The sequence below is a fragment of the Mustela putorius genome, unplaced genomic scaffold, assembly GCF_011764305.1.
Source record: "Mustela putorius furo isolate JIRA1106 unplaced genomic scaffold, ASM1176430v1.1 tig00003869_pilon_pilon_pilon, whole genome shotgun sequence".
Taxonomy (NCBI): Eukaryota; Metazoa; Chordata; class Mammalia; order Carnivora; family Mustelidae; genus Mustela; species Mustela putorius.
Genome location: NW_025422021.1, coordinates 16,729,296 through 16,741,805, shown reverse-complemented (window position 1 = coordinate 16,741,805; position 12,510 = coordinate 16,729,296). Strand labels below are relative to the sequence as shown.

The window sequence follows — 12,510 nt, the reverse complement described above, 5'->3', positions numbered from 1 at the left end:
TCCAATTTTTAGTGTACTTAACACAGCCATTTGGGTGGAGATCTTAGCTGGAAAGGAAGTTAAGATGGGGTGTGAATGATCCCTGACACTGGAGAGTCCTGTCACAGTAAAGCAAATGTCCTATCTCAGGTCATTTAATACCAGTTTCAATATGCAGAAATTAATTACTCAAGCACTCTGGAAATTGAAAATAGCAAAAAAGGCCATTTTATTGTTCTTTGCAACTCTGCTGTGGATAAGGAGGAAAAAAGACACCTTTCACTAGGTCTTTTAACTTCAAAGTTGTTAGCATGAACTCAAACGGAATACCATTAAGTTTAATGAAAATTCTCATCCTCAACACCTATCTCTATAATGTTTACTTCTTAATGCTGCCTGTCAGAAGATGGTCTCAAAGGTTTAAGCATTGCTTCCCAAACTCTCACGAATACACGAATCACCTGTAGATCTTGTTCAAGTAGGTCTAGACAGGACCTGATATCCTTCATTTCCCACAAGCTCCCAGAGGACGGAGATGCTGCTGGTCTCTCTCCAGGTCCCACAACCCACGGAAGGACGCAGAGGTGAGACGCCCCCAGTCTTCTGTGGATGCCGACCCTGGGCTTCTGACGAAGTCAGGGAGCACTTTGAAAGAAGAATCCACATGCCTCCTTTCAGGTCATTGAGACGGGTCTGCTTATTTTAAAACTATTTACAGGATTGACTTTACAGACATCTGGATTCTCATTACTTCTTGTGTCTTCATAGGCATATTAGTGGGGAAATTAGGAGAAAACGCATCAGGGACAACTAATTCTAAGCACTGAAATCAGAAGTTAGTTTCAGATTACATTAAAAAGAATTTTTTTAAAGGAAAGAAAGACTGTAATGTCACATGAGTTGCTTCAACAGTCAGCAGTGAAGAAGTTGGCAAGGAGGAGCTGCCTAGCAAATTGTAAGAATAATGACTCTCCCACAGGACACAAAACTACCTTTTTATTCCTATTTCTTTCAATGCAAAGTGTTCAAATGATATTAGCAGCCTAAACCGGTGGTGCCGACAGGTGAGTGTAGACATATCCTAGGAGAGCCCATGCCTGGGGCCAGGCACAGATGGCTGTCAGTGATCCTGTTCGGCATTAAAAACCTCCTGCAGCATGAGAACCAGAGCAGAATATAATTTAGACCACATTGCGAACAAAATCAAGTGGGAGAGAATTTCCCTTTTAAATGTTCATTCGCCAAAAACAGAAATAAACAAAAACAACCTATCTGCATAGCATCATGTTCCCCTGAGGCAAATGATTGCATCTATGCATCAATTGGTTTCAGAGAGAGCTCTGTGAGCCAAGATAATTAAGTACTGTCCTGCCCAGAAGCAGGGGGATGGGCAAAATGACCTCTTGAAGTCCCAATCCTATAATTTAGGAATGCTAACTGACTCCTTCAGTATAGCCACAGAAGTAGTGGTAAAGGGCTTAGCAGGCACCAGGAGCCAACAGGCTTCATAATTTAACCCTCTGTCGGCCATGCCAGAATCTTCACAGAGAAAATGTCTCTACTGCCAATACCTGGAAACGTCCAGATCCTGTGGCCCTCTAATCCCAGAGGAAGCCATCATGTCATTTCCTACTGGCGTTGGGACATTCTCCAGGGAGTCCCGGGACCTTTATGGGTAGCTGTGCTGTTTGGTAAATAAGCATAGATTTAAAAAAAAAAAAAAAAACTTGTAGTTTCACAGAGAAAGGTACAGAATCAAAGGCCTTAGACTGTCTTGAGAGACCATGCTGCCTTAATGATTCTAGACTAGTTAATTAATACTAATTTGGAGTAATCCTCAGTGACCCAGAATGGTGTGACTGGAAAGTTTTATTTTAAAAATACATGTATTAGATTTGATAAGTTGTACTCTGTGTGGATGATCAGCTTCCAAAGAATTAGAATATCTGCCCTAAACTCTGCTGCTAAGCCTAGCGGGCTGTCTTTGTCATGTGTGGCATTAGTGGAAGGGAAACCTCGACCAGAGACTGGATGACTTTACAATCTATTACCAACTACTAAAAACAACACCAAACAAAAAAGCCAAATCCAGCTACTGATGGGAGTTCAGAAGACAGAAGACGGAGGTCCCACTGTTGATGGAGGAGAGATGTTATTAGGGGGCATTCTGGGTTCTGGGATGCATTCCTCTGTGGTTTGGACCAGTCTGTCAATGTCAGGTTTAGAATCTGTAACACAGAAATGCAGCAGCTGCCAGGCCTCACCAGAATATCCTCATGCAGGCTCCACAGTCCTCCTTCGTGGGATTCAATGGCTTACAATACGGTAGACTTTGCAATCGTGCAACGGTTGATTGATGCATCTTCCTGCTCTTCTCCACTGGACTGCAATAACATGTTGGCAGAAACATTTTTTTTTTTAAGATTTCATTTATTTATTTGACAGAGAGAAATCACAAGTAGACAGAGAGGCAGGCAGAGAAAGAGAGAGAGAAGCAGGCTCCCTGCTGAGCAAAGAACCCGATGCAGGACTCGATCCCAGGACCCCGAGATCATGACCTGAGCCAAAGGCAGCGGCCTTAACCCACTGAGCCACCCAGGTGCCCAGGCAGAAACATTTTGTTTTCTTCCTCTTGAATCCACAGCTCTCCTAAGCTTCGTGTCTTGCCCATAGTAGGCCCTCACGAAAGAGTCATAGGACAAATTTTAAATAAATATGGATTTTTAAACATAAATTTTTCTAGAGCTAACAAAGGTTCCCTGACCCTTTCATAAAAGCATTTTTTTTTTTAAGGTAGAGTTCCTTTTAGACGTAGGAACAGTGTATTTAAATATTAATACTTTTCATAGGACTATTGACTTTATCTGTGGAACTGATTTCTCATTGTCCTGCTGTCTTAAACTAAACAAGGAAAGTGGTCCTCTGTTATGGATGATGAGAGGGAAAGACAAAGATTTCCGATTAGCAAAATTAATATCCCAGATAAAGAGAGAATTAAAAGCCAGATATGTAATCAGGTTCTTAAAATATTCTGTTACCTGTTCAACCACGAAGTGCAACTCCCTTCATTACTAATAGAGTTCATCCATTAGCTCAACAATTATATTAATGGAAGCACTATTTAAATCACATGAATGCCTAATGACTTATTTTTAAATTTACATGTATTTAAAAAGTAAATATACAGTATAGAAATGCATCTGCATGCAATTAATAAATAGCACTTAAAATTTTTATTTTCTTTTTCCATGGTATAACATACATTTTTCCTATAAGAAATAAAAGCAACTCATCAGAAAATATCAAGGTTTATTTTTTAAACAAAGCACTCAGACACTAAAAAACTGAATACTTCATAAAGAAAATAGGTTGCTCTCCCCTAAAATTGCCTCTAATGTTAGCTGAATATTAATAAAATCCATAAACCATTAGTACATTATGGCTGCTTTGTTCTGAATTACATAGACCTTTTATGTTTATTCCTCAGTGAAAATGCATAAAAAAATGAAATCCACTCTAATTGTACTCTCTGAAGATAGCTGGTAAAATCATTTCTAGCAGCTATAAATCAATTGTAGTATTAAAATGACCTGCCAGGTGCATCTTCTGGGTATCAGACTAATTAAGGGAATGTATTAATTGCAACTATTCATCAACACCACCAACGTTGTTAGGTAACCCTTACAATGAATCTTTTTTACCATATTATCTAGCAATAAAACTGCAGTTTTATAAAACGTGAAGAAAAAGAGAGAGCAAGAAAGCTGGGAAAATGGCTTGTTTCTGCTTCTACATTTCAGAATGGTCTTACAGAGTTGCCAGGTGTCTTGAATAACATTTGTTCCACAAAATCTTTAACTTGCCTTCCTGCTTGGTTTCTATAGTGTTGTATTTTTTATTTTATTTATTTTTTTACTGTTTTATTTTGTAAAACACCTTTAATATATCCTAATAAGTCAATTAAGAATTTTAAAACCCATTTATTTCATTGCCTTTATTTTAGCCTATTATGGATATACATGTGTATGTATGTGTGTATATATGTACACACACACAAATATATACATGTGTGTACAAAACAGCATTGCATGCTTATGTGTGCATGTGCAGGTGTGTATATAGGTACATATGTCATATGTATGTGTATATCAAGCACACACATATGATATATACACATGTGTGTGTGTATATACATATATATATATATCTCCTTTCCCAGATGGAAGTCAATTAAGCTACAGTGGTAATTAGTATTAAAAGAATGTCAGAAAATTGTAGACTTTGATCTTATGTAGTAAAGTGAGTAGGCTTTTGAAATTAATTTCAAATGACTGCCATATCAGTATTACATTCTCTATTCCTCAAAGGAGAAAAGAAATGTAAAATCTAGAAAGTTATTACAAAACAAGCTGTGTTTTTTCTTTCTTAACGAGCCAAATCTGAAAAGGCGTTAAGTGGCTCACTAGCTCTAAAACAAACATTAATTCATTTTGTCATGATGATAACATTTTTTGAGTTTGATTCCCTTTAGTACTCTAACTAATACAAGTGACAAAATGACAAATTCCAAATAGAAGAGACTGCTATTTTCTGCTCTTCGGTGTAAATCACTTGAAGACTCTGAATTGACCCTGAATATCCCTGAAAAACCAGTTCTAGAAGCTTGTTCCAAGTTTCTGAAAATTTAGTTCTTTTCAAATCAGGTCTTGGCAACCTGGTACTTCTTTGGAGTCTCTTTATAAGAAATACGTTCCATGTTTAGAGTACTCTAAATGGAAAGGGTTCTAAGGTGACTCTGTATTACACCAACATATCTGATCCCTGTCTAGTTCAAATGGAGAGAGTCAAAGTCACCAGATGCAATGCTCTCAGGAGCGTTGAGGGGGCAGTCACTAACGTCAATTGCTCCAACACGAGTTGCTTATTGGCATTAGGTCATGACCTCAAGTAATGGCCTCAGGTAATGGTGGCACCTAAGGCCTATGCTAAGAGAAAAAGAATTCTCCTCCTGCATGGCTGGAATTATAAAGTGGGACAAGAAATCTGTTTGTTTAACAATTGCCCTAAGTCTAAGAGGAATCTACTCCAACCCCCAAAATGAGTGCCCTGGAGATTTAAAAGAAATAAAAATAAAAAATTGGCAGGCACTATTTGGAACTTCTGCTCAGTTAAGTAAACTCTTCAGTCCACTCAGGGGGAGGCATAGTCACGTGCCCCGTATCAGTTCTAAGCTGACTCTTGCTCTCCATTTCTCAAGGAGCTAAGATAGAAGAGAGGAAAAACAAAACAAAACAAAACTGAAGGCTAATGGGGCAGACAAAGCCACACATGAAAGAGCTACCGGGACAGAGTCTCAGGCCAGACTGCTCAATAACTACCCAAAAAATGCCCAGGACAGGAAGTCCTGCCCTCAAGGAGAAGTCCTGGGTGTCTGAGTAGTCAGGACCAGCTTGTAGGGAGACAATCATCTGGAGTCTAGAAGGGAGTGGGCAGAACACTGCTATGAGTTGGCCAAAGGCAATGTCCAGGCCTATGTACTTCTCTAGTAGTATAAAAGAGGAGAACTGAGGAGCAATAAATTCTTCACCCACGAATACCTAACATGTTTCTTTTGCCTTGAACTCTCAAAGTTATCTCTGGAGAAAGAAATGTACAGTTCTAATGCCAGCATCATTTTTGGTCAATTACTACGTCAGGCACCATGCTGAGCACTTTGCAACATAATGTGTTTATCTTCACTTCGTCCTCATCCCCGTCCTAGAGGATGGAACTGAAACTCAGTGAAGATAAATAACTGTACACAATTCCAAAACTTGTTGGGAGACAGGATTTGAATTCAGTTCTGTTTGATGGGAAGTCCATGTTCTTAATCAGTAAACTAAACTATTCCTACCTATCCTCTTGGAATTTGGAGTGATCTCAATGTGCAAGTAACAAACGCGAATTTCCCAGGATTCTCTTTCACGACGCTGACCCTCAATTTTGTTACGCATCTCTGCCCTCAAGTAATGTCCACTTGGCCTATGTCTTCCAAATTTCCTATAAAAATTCATCTCAACAATTTAAAATTTTGATCTCTGTCATTAAGGCAAGTCTGGTAAAGACTGACGCTAGTTACATGAAAGGTAAAATCTATTGTGCATACCATCCCCCTTCACTGAAAAAAAAATGTAGATTTTAAAACAAAGATTTCTCAGATCTTTGTTTACTCACCTGGGTTTTCACTTCGTGTTATTTCAGGAAGATTTTTCCTTCCAAGTAACAGGGGATAAAAAAAAATGATATATTAATAATTATCATATGTAACACCTAGGAAAACCAGAAAATTTGCACAACACAGAAAAGCAAATGTGACATGCTTTTCTTTATTCAAAAGTCAGAATGGAACATAGCAGAGAAGCACATATCAGACCACAGCTATGAAATCTATACTGTCAGGACGAGAGTAACAATCACCATGACTGTGGTGAAGATACATTATTTTCCATACAATTAAAACTACTTTCCTGTTTTCAAACATTCTTACTGAAAGAAACCAAAAAAAAGTGTTATTTTGAAGATTTACTGACAAAAAGAATGAGTTCACTTACTGATGCTAATCAATCAAGGAGAATGAAGCAGAGCATAATCCCAAAATCACTCTGAGCTCTGAAATAAGTGTGTGTGTGTATACATATATATATTATTTATTTTTAGTTGGTCCAAGGGTTGTGGGTTATTGTTAAGCTGTTTAACACACACACACACATATATATATATATATATATATATATATAAAATATAAAATATATCAGGATGTTGTTATGAAATTCTTTTTATTTTTATTTCTCTGCTCTTGACAAGCTCAAAAAGGAGATGTATCCATTGTATCTTTGTGGTTTGTGGCCACTGTACAAAATGAAATAGACCTCATTCAGAAAATGCTTATATGCTATTCAATTTTCCCAGTAGCTCCATTGGTTGACACCTTCTTGAAATTTTCTCCATGCTAGATAATTAACTCCCACTCAAGCTGACATTTTGTATGGCTCTTCATCTTTCTGTGTGTATATCAAAGGCACGATTATCTCTGACAACGTTCAAGCTTGTAAATATAATCTCGTGTTTTCCAGTCTCTTCTTTTGCCTCTGACACTGAGTCCATGATCCATTAATTCTTCCAAATCCATCCATGGTCAGATTCTATCCTTTACGTATGTAATATAAAACAGCATTTTTTCAGATATTTCTGCCTCCTCACACTCTCTGCTCCATCCTATAGGTAAAGGAATGTTTTTTTGTCAAGGATTTTGATTGAGCCCTTTCACTACTCTGGTCAGCTCTTGAAGCCATACACCTGCTGAAATTCAAACTATAGTCCCAAAAGAAAGCATAATTTTAAGCAGCATCCTTTAGAAAAGACTTTCTCGGTCTTCTCACGAAAGTTAGCTTTTTCTTGCTCATTGCCATCACTATACCTTGTACACATCTCTTTTTTACAACACTTGCCATGTTCATTTTTTGAAATGAATGTGAGTAGTGGTTCATTTTTTGATGCCTCATTAAAGTACAAGCTCCTTGAATTCAGACATCATTGTTTATATAGCTTATAAGTCTAGTATATGGTATTTTGATTGACATAAAACAACAGTCATTAATGTTTTCTTGAATAACTGAATACTCTCTTATTGCCATCACCACCATTGCCCTGCCACGCATACCCCACTCCCCCTCTTGACTCTGTCCATTTCAGTCCTACTCGCTTGATGTTTTATGGGAGTGATGAATCACTAAATTTCACATCTGAAACTAATATTACATTGTATGTTAACTGACTGGACTTAAGGAAAGAAAAAAGGAGATCTTCCACAAAACTGAATTAAAATATTACTGCCTCCAAGTTATGGCAAAAATATTGCATCCAAACTTGAACAGTTTTTTCCCTACTCTTCCAGGTGTGGCCCTTTCAAAATGCTGATCGATATTAACCTCAGCCCCCTAAGAAAGGTGATTACCCTCCCTAACTCTACAAGTCACTTTGCAATTGGATGATGAAGATGATGGTGATGATGATGACGATGCTGAATACCATTAACTATCTTTAATGCATTAACTAAGAGCCTATATTAATTTCTGTATATCAATGATCTCTTTTCTTTACAAGAGTTTTGAAATGTATGCAATAAATATAACATTATTGCCATTTTACAGATGGAATAATTGAAGCTGAAAGCCGCATAAATACCCATGAACACCAACCTTTTGTCACTGACCAGGATGCAGTCCTGTATTAAATAATGAGGAAAAGCCTTAGAGTCTGGGAGATCTTCCAAATACCACATTGACCATTAACGACCTACAGGACTACTCAACGAATCTGACCTTCAGTTGACTAATTTATAAAAGTGGTTAAGGAGTCCAAGAATTGAGTTGCCTTTTTCTTATCCCCAGGCACTTTGTATTCTACATGCCACCATCAATAAAAAGCGGTGATGGCAATGACGTTCATAATAGCCTGGGTCTTCTACTCTCTACATGCACAATACAAAAGAAAAGAGTGAATTTTTTGTTTTCTTCATCACTGAAGAACACCTATCAAATAATCTAATATTTAGCACTATTCTGAGCAGGCATTGTATATTTAATATTTTTAAAAGTTGGAATTCCTAGTTTATCATACAGCAGCTATCTACGTAGCTATACATACTACTACCACAAAGGAAAAATAATAAGCTGAGAAAAATATATGTCCTATATTGCCAGATGAGAGAGTTTCCTGACAGAAAGTAAGAAAAAATAGCTTCAAAATCATAACATTATTTCCATTTCATTAGGGGAGGCTTTACCAGGGTAACGGCATTTAAAATAGTCTTCTAATGGAACCTTTTAGTATATACCTGGATGATCATTTCTCATCTTAAAATCACAAGGGGAGGTTTGACAACCTCAATTTCTTAACGTAGCTGTTTGAAACACTCTTTTGTAACACTCATATCTCTATGCTTAGTTAAAGCCCTCTGCAGCCTTAAAATGGGAACCAAATGTCTCCTGTCAAGAAAGAGCCTTAACACATAGTAATATAACCAAATGTTACAATTTATCTTTTGACTGCTCTGAAATTTTCCTGTCAGGGTGCTATTTCTAACTGGCCTAGTCCCATTCCTTGGTTTTGCTTCTGACACAGTCAGAAGGGGCTCCTGGAAATTATTGATCAGCTGTGGCCCTGCAGTGAGAGTCTGAATGCCATTTAGTCGCCTTGCTGCCAAGAAAGCGATATGCTGCAAGTTGTCGTGAAATTCCCACCATGCTGGTTTCCTTTAGGTTCATTGATGCCTCAAAAGGAAGTCTGAAAAGCAAAGAGGCGACTGATGTGGATGGCGAGAGAAGGAAACACAGGTGGGATTTGAGGGTAACATGAAGAAAACATTTGTTAAGAAACATAAAACTCTCTCGGGTGCTTGTAGGCACCCTCTCTAGTTTGCCATTTCGACAACACCCGCTCACTGCAGTCCTTTTTTCTCCAGTCTTCTCAAAGGGCTACTGAGCCATAAGCAATAACACAACAGGGAGTACTTATGTCAACCCCCACACACATTTCTGTGAACTGAAATATGAGGTGTGGCTAAGTAGAACTCACTATGGCCAGGGTCTACATATTTTATCTGCGCATTCACTCCCAGAATTGCTCTCCTATTACTGGCCTGATTGTAGCTAAAAACAATAAATGAAAATATGCTGAAAGATGAGAGTCGAAAGCCATAATAGAAATTACAGGCCCATAAGGAAGCACTGAGGTGCCTGGATGGCCATCTGACTAGGAGTACAGATATCCCGTTAGGACACAGCAGAGCAGCCCGCGTCCCCCCCCTCTCTGAGGCTACAAAATATACAATCTCGGCATGGGGAAACCTTAAAACTTGGAGAGTTGGTTTCCCTGGTGTTGACTTCTTGGCACCTCTTTTATTTGTATACCCCAAGTTCCTGGGGCACCATCTACTGCAAACAGAAGTCACAACAAACTAAAAGCACTACCCAAGCTAGCATGCTATAGATAGCTCAGTATTTCTTAGGTCAAACCAATAACATCACTGGGAATGCCAAATTCTCAGCTGTCTCTGAATAGAGCTACAGGTAGGCTGTTTCTGAACGTGTCCATGAAAACCCAGGGAAGGAATGACTATAATACTCTCAGCCAGAAGAGTTCTGTTCTAAAATGTAATGATTGGTATTCTGAGAAAAAAATGATTCCAAGGTCAATACATTTGGGGAACTCCCTTGGGAGACTCTCCCACCTGGAGACATAGAGTAACAAGGTCATGAAATACCTTTTTCATGGAGTTTCATTCCACCCAATATTCCATGAAACGCAGTTTGGAAATCATTATTTTATTCATTGAAGACAGTGGAAATTTTCATGCCATTCATTTTTATTTGAATTTTTTTTTACTTTATTGTCATTTTCTAACAGAAATGCTCATCCAATCCAACTCAGGTATGCCAAGTAATGTTAAGAAGCATGGTGTTCAAGAATGGCATTATTGTTTCTACAAAGCACTGCCCCTGGAGTTCATTATCTAGACACCAAATAACTCAAGGATCCCTTAGAACTAAATTCTTATGCTGGAGAAACCAAGACAAATCCACTTCATATTAGACTTTATTTTATTGTGAAACATACTGGATGCTGGAAAAAAAATTTTTTTTATTTGACTTCCATAGAGAAAGGAAACATGCAGCTACCACTATAACAGGACAAGCTATTACCAAAATGTATATCCCCAAATTGTGTCCAGCCTTCACCAGCAATGGTACCTCTGCTCAGACCCTCTGAAGCAAAAAGCATGTATTCAGCGAACTGCATTCAGCGAACTGCTCGCGGTAGGAGCAAAGTTTCACCTCACCCACTGATAGACCAAATCTCTGATTATGTTTACTTTTTAGTGCATTGCTTTCCAGCCACCTGGATTTAAAACTTTCTCTGCGTCTTTTAACAGCAATTGGTGAATTTAAAATGCCTGCAGAGTGTGGTTTCTCTACTGAAACTAAACAAGAAATTCTTCATTCTTTTCCTCTCTTATCACACCTTTTTTTTTTTTTACCTTCCTTTTGTCCTCTATCTCCTACTTATCCCTTTCACCTTTCTCCACTTGCCTCACTCTCTTGATCCATCAGACACAGCCCCGCCATCTGTTAGCTAGACTTTAAAGTAATTTTGGACAGAAGCAAAAGGCCTTGGAATCCTTAGTAATCCGCTTCAGATCCGGCTACTGAGCGCTGGTTAGGCTCCTGAACGGCCAACAGCCTTTTCAGGCAACTACCTTGGAAATTGAAAACCTGTTAGAGCACCCATAGAATAACGTCAGCCCCGAAACAAAAATCATACAAATAGAAAAGAAAATGTCCTTTCGGTGTTACGTTAAGGCACTCCTGAAACAATTGGAAGGAAGACCGGCTCCTGGTGATCCCTATTGATGGGCCTCAAAGTGGCTGGTGCTTAGAAGCAGACTGGTTATTTTGCCTGTGTTTCAGGTGTCATTAGGCCTCTGCCCAAAAGGCTGAGCGTTTACTCTACCGCACAAAGCTTCCTGTCCGAGTCAAAATGGCAAACCTGAGATAATGCATATCTGAGGGTTAATCACGGGGTAAGCACGCTGTACATGCACAGAGCCTTCCAGCCCAGCAATGCCTGGGTGTTTGAAGGAACCGCAGCTGTGCTGTTTTCATTTCAGCCAAAATGTTTGACAGTGATCTACAAATATGCCAAATCAAGATTTTGCTGAACCAAATTTAGGAGAATTTCTCTCTAGGCGCTGAGATCATCTCTGTAATTATTCCTGTGGTTCAACATTTTCATTCCTGCCTCACGCGAGGGGTACCTTTAAGCAGGTCATTTCATTCTTGTTGCCGGACTGCCACTATTCTGATGCGCCAGGCACAAGGCATTTCCAAGAGAGTCAAACCTCATCACGCATTGCATCCTCTTAACATCCTTCTCATGCTCCCTCCGTTCCTCCCTGAGCACCCTCCCATGCCTCCCTTCCCCTGCCCTGTATTTTCTTAAGCTCCCCTCTGTGCTGTTTTCTTCTGGTCTTCCCCAACAGAAATGAATTCCTCACCTGGACATTTCTGGTCACCCTGCTACCGTCCCCACAACGCATGCCACCTTTCTTTTTCCGCTCCCATCTTTATTCTTCACCCCAGCTCATCCCCTGGTCCCAGGACAACCAAGCTCTGTGAGATGGGGACAAGGATCAGGAGCAGGAAATTTAACAATGGCAGAGCTGTGACAAGTTAATTCAACTCCTGCTGTTAAATTAACCAGCGTTCCAGCCGAGTTAACGCGTCACCCAGTTTCAAAAGGTTAAGCTCCAAGCTTAATCTTATTCATCATTATGAACTCTTCAAATTGGCTGAAATATTTAAAATTCAGTGAAATGAAAGGACCGCAGGAAACATTTAAGAGCCAACTGCCCGGTCTTCAAAAAATGGAGAAATAATCTACAAAGATTAGGAAAAGAAGGCTTCAGAATGGGTGAATGAAGACACTCGAGAA

The 12,510-nt window shown here is 39.0% G+C and overlaps 1 long non-coding RNA gene across 1 annotated transcript; it reads right to left on the bottom strand.

The window, feature by feature from the left end:
- Nucleotides 1-225: 225 nt before the first annotated feature.
- LOC123387991 lies at nt 226-12,192 on the bottom strand. Its single transcript, XR_006602515.1, has 3 exons — nt 12,074-12,192; nt 6,193-6,230; nt 226-2,363 (listed from the first exon to the last, which is right to left on the bottom strand). It is a non-coding gene; the product is annotated as an uncharacterized LOC123387991 (long non-coding RNA).
- Between the last annotated feature and the right edge of the window lie 318 nt (nt 12,193-12,510).